This window comes from Scyliorhinus torazame, chromosome 2 (assembly GCF_047496885.1).
Source record: "Scyliorhinus torazame isolate Kashiwa2021f chromosome 2, sScyTor2.1, whole genome shotgun sequence".
NCBI classification, from domain to species: domain Eukaryota; kingdom Metazoa; phylum Chordata; class Chondrichthyes; order Carcharhiniformes; family Scyliorhinidae; genus Scyliorhinus; species Scyliorhinus torazame.
The window spans coordinates 201,722,717-201,730,949 of NC_092708.1; positions in this window are offsets into that span (position 1 = coordinate 201,722,717).

Sequence of the window (8,233 nt, forward strand, 5' to 3'; positions counted from 1 at the left end):
TCGACAGAGGCTTGCCAGGCCTTCAGCCGCATCAAAGCGGATATCGCAAAGGCCACGATGCGCGCCATCGACGAGTCCCTCCCCTTCCAGGTCGAGAGCGACGCCTCCGACGTAGCTCTAGCGACCACCCTTAACCAAGCGGGCAGACCCGTGGCCTTTTTCTCCTGAACCCTCCACGCTTCAGAAATCCGCCACTCCTCAGTGGAAAAGGAAGCCCAAGCCATAGTGGAAGCGGTGCGACATTGGAGGCTTTACCTGGCCGGCAGGAGATTCACTCTCCTCACGGACCAACGGTCGGTAGCCTTCATGTTCGATAATGCACAGCGGGGCAAAATCAAAAACGACAAGATCTTAAGGTGGAGGATCGAGCTCTCCACCTTCAACTACGAGATCTTGTATCGTCCCGGAAAGCTGAACGAGCCGTCCGATGCCCTATCCCGCGGCACATGTGCCAACGCACAAATTAACCGCCTCCAAACCCTCCACGAGGACCTGTGCCACCCGGGGGTCACTCGGTTCTACCACTTTATTAAGTCCCGCAACCTCCCATACTCTTTGGAGGAGGTCCGTACAGTCACAAGGAACTGCCACATCTGCGCAGAGTGCAAACCGCATTTTTTCAGGCCGGATGGTGCGCACCTGATTAAGGCTTCCCGCCCCTTTGAACGCCTTAGTCTGGATTTCAAAGGACCCCTCCCCTCCACCGACCGCAACACATACTTCCTTAATGTGGTGGACGAGTACTCCCGCTTCCCATTCGCCATCCCCTGCCCTGACATGGTGCACAGTCATTAAAGCCCTGAACACCATATTCACACTGTTCGGTTGCCCCGCATACGTCCACAGCGACAGGGGGTCCTCCTTCATGAGTGACGAGCTGCGCCAGTTCCTGCTCAGCAACGGTATAGCCTCGAGCAGGACGACCAGCTACAACCCCCGGGGGAACGGGCAAGTAGAGAGGGAGAACGGCACGGTCTGGAAGACCATCCTACTGGCCCTACGGTCGAGGGACCTCCCGATTTCACGGTGGCAGGAGGTCCTCCCGGACGCTCTCCACTCCATCCGGTCACTACTGTGTACTAGCACTAACCAAACGCCTCATGAGCGCCTCCTTGTCTTCCCCAGGAAGTCCTCCTCTGGAACGTCGCTGCCGACCTGGCTGGCGGCCCCAGGACCCATCTTGCTCCGAAAACATGTGTGGGCGCACAAGTCGGACCCGTTGGTCGAAAGGGTTCACCTCCTTCACGCGAACCCGCAGTACGCTTACGTGGAGTACCCCGACGGCCGACAGGACACGGTCTCCCTGCGAGATCTGGCGCCCGCCGGCAACACACACACCCCCCGACACCAATCACCCCCTTCCTAACACCACCGCACCCCGCGACCGCCCCCTTCCCAGGAGGATCGGTCCTCCTCCCAGGCCCGACCAGGAGTGAAGCCCAAGCTGAAACCATAAGGCTCCCGGAGACGACAACACCGGAACAAGCACCACCACCACCACCGGGGCCGAGGCGATCGACACGGACGACCAGACCGCCCGACCGACTCGTGGCGTCGATCTAACACTACAATATGTGGACTTTTAACGAGAACATTTTGTCTTTTTCTCCTGACGATTACTGTAAATAGTTCGAAACAAAAAAAAAACCTTGTACATACTGTAATAACATGCGAAGGTTTTCCTCCCAGGACCAGCCTTGTAAACCCTTACCACCATGCGAAGCATCACCCCGCCGGGTTCATTTTTAACAAGGGGTGAATGTGGTAGTATGCATTAGGGGTCATGTGGGACTGTGAAGCCGTGATGTCATTGGCTGACAGATCCCGGGTCCTGGTTGGCCGTTGACCTCTAGCTCCGCCCTGAAGGCGGAGTATAAGAACCAGGAGTCCTCCCCCGCAGGCAGTCTACTACTGAACTGCGGGGGAACAGTCACGCTTAATAAAGCCTCATCGACTTCACTCTATTCGTCTCTCGGAGTCTTTGTGCGCTACAAGCCTTTTATCAACTATCTTCTCAAATCTATCTTCGTAACTGATGTTCCTCATCCCTGGAACCATTCTTGTAAATTTTTACTGCACTCTCTCCAATTGCTTCACATCCTTCCTAAAGTGTTGTGCCCAGAGATGGGTGAAATTCTCCAGTGAGGCCCAACTAGTACCAGTACAACATAACTTCTCTGCCCCTATTAAAGTCCAGGATACAGTGTGCTTTATTAATCGCTCTTTCAACCTGTCCTATCACCTTCAATGACTTATGCACATATACATATGGTATTACTTCGCTTAATTTTCTCTACATTATGTATGGCAAGAACGAGCATTTGGGATAACGACTGCACTTTTCAAATCGTGTTGTGAAATACTTTACATCCACCTGAGAGGGTCGATGCTCATCCAACGACAGCAATTTCATCAGTTGCAACACGGCCTGGATTTTGTTCTCACTCTCAGGAGTAGGAGTTGAACCCACAAGTTTCTGCCTGAGAGGAAAGAGTGCCACTAATTGAGCCAAGGCTTTTCAGTTGCCATGGTCCCAGATGATCATTGACTGCTTTCCCCTTTGAGGAGGAAAATGATTGGTGGCAATTTAACATACCTGAGGGGAGGGCGAAGGTTGAGAAAGCAGGTCTTCATGAATAACCAGCCAAGGCTACCACACTATGCATCCACAGTCTGCACCACCTATTACACAGTCGGCATAGTATAGCTGTCTTCTCAACTGCACATATTAATATGAATTAGGTAAAAGATATCAGACACAATTCCATAAATATAAACATTCATTGGATAAAGGAAGAGTGTCAGGATGTCATAGAAAGAGTAACAGAGTTTTTACAGCATGGAAAGGCCTTTCAACCCATTGTGTCCATGCTGGTCATCAAGCACCTATCTATTTTAATCCCATTTTCCACCACTTGGTCATAGCCTTGTACGCTATGGCATTTCAATCATAGAATTTACAGTGCAGAAGGAAGTCATTCGGCCCATCAAGTTTGCACCGGCCCCTGGAAAGAGCTCCCTACTTAAGCCCACACTTTCACCCTATCCTCATAATCCAGGAACCCCACCTAACCTTTTTTTGGACACTAAGAACAGTTTAGTATGGCCAATCCACTTAATCTGCACATCTTTGGACTGTAGGAGGAAACCAGAGCACCTGGAGGAAACCCATACAGATAGAGGGAGAACGTGCAGACTCCCGGCAGACAGTGACCCAAGCCGGGAATCAAACCTGGGACCCTGGAGCTGTGAATCAACAGTGCTAACCACTGTGCTACGTGCCATCATTTAAATATATATATATTTAAAAATTAGAGCGCCCAATTAATTTTTTTCCAATTAAGGGGCAATTTAGCGTGGCCAATCCACCTACCCTGCATATCTTTGGGTTGTGGGGGCGAAACCCACGCAAACACGGGGAGAATGTGCAAATTCCATACGGACGGTGACCTAGAGCCGGGATCGAACCTGGGACCTCGGCACCGTGAGGCAGCAGGCTAACCACAGTGCCACCGTGCTGCCCTTTCTAAATGTTTCTTAAATGTTGTTTGGTTTCCTGCCTGTAATACCCTTTCAGGCAGTGAATTCCAGATTCCAATCACCCTCTGGGTGAAAAAGTGTTTCCTTACATTCCCTCTAAACCTCCTGCCCCTTACCTTAAATCTCTGCCTCCTGGTATTAACCCTTCCGCTAAGGTAAAAAGTTCCTTCCTATCCACCCTATCTGTGCCCCTAATAATTTTTACACCTCAATCAGGTCCCCCTCAGTCTTTTGTACTCGAAAGAAAACAACTCCAGCCCATCCAGTCTCTCTTGATACCTGAAACACTCCAACCAGGCAACATCCTGGTGAATCTCCTCTGCACCCTTCAGTGCAATCCCTTCCTATAATGTGGCAACCAGAACTGCACACAGTACTACAGCTGTGGCCTAACCAGCAATTGTATAGCTCCATCATAACCTCCCTGTCCTTATATTCTGTGCCTTGACTAATAGAGGCAAGTATCCCATATGTCTTAACCACCTTATCTACCTGTCCAACTGTCTTCAGGGATCTATGGACGTGAACACTAAGGTCCCTCTGAACCTGTGCTCTTCCTAGGGTCTTACCATTCATTGTGTATTCCCTTGCCTTGTTATTCCTCCAGCTCTCTTTAGAACAGGAGATGTTCCAATGTAGTTGGAACCAAAACTAGGAACCAAAAATAGTGAAGAATAGTGTGCATGGATTTTAAAAGGGAAGGTCATGCTTGACCAACATTTATTAAATTCTTAAATGAAAACATAATGCTGGAAATATTCAGCAAGTCTGGCAGCATCTGTGGAGAGATTTCCATACCCACAGTGTTTTTCAGTGTTATTAACTTTCTTCAAGTGTTATTGGCGAGGCGTTTTCAGAACCCCAAAATGTATCATGGAGTTCAACCAACCTCCCCCTTTTTTGTATTTGTTGCTTTTCCGAGCACACGGCTTGTTCCCTAGGTGTGGGATTACAATTATGGACACGTGGGTTTTTAAACACAAAACAGTGTTTATTCCATGAACACAACTTAACATATTAAATAAACATTGGATCTCTTAACACCCCTTACTTCAAAGATAACTCCGAAAATATTGTAACAGTAAATAATTCCTCAAAATGTTCCTTCAAACTTCCAAGAGATTTAACACGTTTAAACAGAATCACATCAGGTTAAAGGCTTTACTATTACGAGTTAATCACCCAAATGATCCAGAGATAGTCTTTCATGGCAGACATCACAGCAAATCCAGCTCACTGCAAACACAGACACTCCCCAAGCTCTTTTCCTCCAAACTGCAGCTCTCTGGAAACACACAGACACACACAAGCTGCTTTTTCAAACTGTAAATTTCAAAATGGCTGATCTAAAGCCCAGCTCCACCCACCCTCTGACATCACTGTTTTCTTAAAGGTACATTGCTTAAACATCCATGTCTTAAAGGTACTCTCACATGACACCTCCCCCCAAGAAAAAAAAACCCCATCAACTTCAAGATGGTTTCATTTTTCACTTTTGCACCATCCACTGAGAAATGCACACAATAAATATACATTTTCATTTAAAGAAAACAATACACTCAAACAGGTATAATAATATAGTCAATTTTTCTTTGTTCCTCTTCCTCCAACCGAAAACCTTCTCAATTGATCACATTCGTGACAAAGCATCGGCTATCACATTTTCCCATCCTGCCACATGTGCTATTTTAAAATAAAATGGCTGTAACAATAAACTCCAGCGAAACATCTTTGCATTGTTATTCTGGAATCGCTCCAAAAGCTTCAAAGGATTATGATCAGTATATATAATGGTGTCAGATGGATTGCTGGTCACATAAATGTGAAAATGTTGCAAAGCCAGCACCAAACTCAAAGTCTCCTTCTCAATCGTCGAATACTTTTTCTGGTGAGAATTCAATTTCTTTGAAAAATAACCAACAGGCCGCTCTAGCCCTTCGTCGTCGTCTTGTAGAAGCACCGCACCTACGCCCACATCGTTCGCATCAACAGCCACTTTGAATGGTTTGGTATCATTTGGGAGAACTAACACAGGAGCAGTGGTTAACACAGCCTTCAGGCCGTCAAATGCCTGTTGACACTCCGCTGTCCACTGCAATTTTTTAGATTTCTTTAGCAAGTCCATCAGTGGAGTAATCACGCCACAAAACGTTTGCACAAAGGTTCGATCAAATTCATTCATGTTAAGAGATCGCATTGCCTCCCTTCATCTTGAGGGTATCGGAAACTTCTCAAGGAAAGTGATTCGGGCTTCTCCAAATTCACGTTCGGCTAGGTTCATCACCAAACCCGCCACGTGAAGTCGATCGAAGAACTCCATACGATGGTTTAAATGTTCTTTCCATGTCTGGAAGTTGGAAATAAAAGCAGATTGTCCCACTTCCTCCGTGCAATGCTTCAATGGTGGGACAGGATAAGAGTCCGTTCTTGTAACTGCATTCACCTTTCTATAGTCCACACACAATCGTTGGGTACCATCTGGTCTAGGTACCATCACTATGGGTGAGCTCCATTGGCTGCAACCCATTTCAATTATGCCATTATTAAGCATACTCTCAATCTCTCTGTTAACCTGTGCCAATTTTAAAAGATTAAGTCTATATGGATGTTGTTTAATAGGAACAACATTTCCCACATCTACATCATGTATAGTCATTTTAATACTTCCCAATTTATCTCTACAAACTTGCCCATGTGATATCAATAACTCTTTCAGGTCAGTTTGTTTTTCCTCTGGAAGGTAACTTAACAATTCATCCCAATTTTTAAGAACATCCTCATTTTCCAATTTAATTTGAGGTATGTCAAATTCACAGTCATCTGGATTTGGTTCGTCACTTTTAAGTACCTTTTAAGCATATTCACATGACACACTCGGTGAGTCTTCCTTCTATCTGGTGTTTTTACCACATAATTCACCTCACTTAATTTCCTTTCAATCTGATACGGTCCACAAAACCTAGCTTTTAAAGGCTTACCTACCACTGGTAACAACACTAAAACTTTATCCCCACTGGCAAAACTATGAACTTTGGATTTCTTGTCTGCTACCCGTTTCATCACATTTTGTGCAACTTTCAAATGTTGTCTAGCCAATTCACCTGCTCTATTTAATCGTTCCCTAAAATTTGACATGTAATCCAATGATGTAATTTCACATTTTTCACTCACCAATTTTTCCTTAATCAATTTAAATGGTCCTTTTATCTCATGACCAAAAATGAGTTCAAAAGGACTAAATTTGGTTGACTCATTAGGTGCATCCCTAATTGCAAGCAGTACGAATGGAATTCCTTTATCCCAATCTTCTGGATAATCTTGACAATAAGCCCTCAACATTGTCTTTAATGTCTGATGCCACCTTTCTAACGCTCCCTGCAATTGTGGATGGTACGCAGTTGATTTGAATTTTTATTCCTAAGCTATCCATAACTTCTTTGAATAACTTTGAGGTAAAATTTGATCCTTGATCCGATTGTATTTCTGTGGGTAGTCCATATCTAGTAAAGAATTTAAGTAACTCCTCCACAATCTTTTTTGCTGTAATATTACGTACTGGAATGACCTCTGGAAACCTAGTAGACACATCCATTACAGTCAAAAGATATTGATTCCCACTTTTTGTTTTAGGAAGCGGTCCTACACAATCAATTATGACTCTCGTAAAAGGTTCCTCCAATGCTGGAATAGGTATTAAGGGCGCTGGTTTTAACACTGCTTGAGGTTTCCCTATCACTTGACATGTGTGACATGATTGACAAAATTTAACTACATCTTTATGTAGTCCAGGCCAATAAAAATGTTTCTGGATTTTAGCTTGAGTTTTCCTAATTCCCAAATGACCTCCCATTGGTACCTCATGTGCAACTCGAAACACCTCCTTTCTGTACCCTACCGGCAACACTACTTGATGAACATCTGCCCACTTTTCATCCGCCTGCATATGTAAAGGTCTCCATTATCTCATCAAGACATTACTTTTACGGCAATAACTCTCTGGTATACACTCAGATTCCTCTTCCGTGTATACTTTCTGATACATCCGTTTTATTTCTACATCTTTTTGTTGTAACTCTGCCAATTTTCCTGAACTAAAAATATCCACCTCATCCTCCACCTGTTCTTGTTCTTTTTCAACCATCTGATCAAAAATCGTTTCTGATAAGTGCACTTCAACTTCACTCTTTGATTTCTCCGCTTGTCTTAACCTGTGACTTTGCGACCTTGTTACTACACAATCCGGAAAAATCCCAGGATATTCGTTCTTCAACACTTCAGTTGTCTGATTTTCCACTGGCTTATCAACCACAGCAGGCATCACTCGTGCCTGCGATCCAGCTATATAATTCCCCAAGATAAACTGTATTCCTGGACAAGATAGTTTATCTATTACTCCTACTACCACTTCACCACTCTTCACTGGATTTTCCAATCTTAACTTATATAATGGAACACTACTCCTCTCACCCTGAATTCCACATATTGCCACCTTTTCTGGTAACATTCTTCCCAAACTACATAACTCCTCATCTCTTACCATTAAAGATTGACTCGCTCCTGTGTCTCTTAAAATTGTGACTTCTTTACCTACTCCTTTTGCTACACATGAGTAAACTTTACCCACACAAATAAATTCTTTAAAGCGATCTGGCACCTTCTTGTCAATCACCTCTTGATCAGGCTGTACAATCTT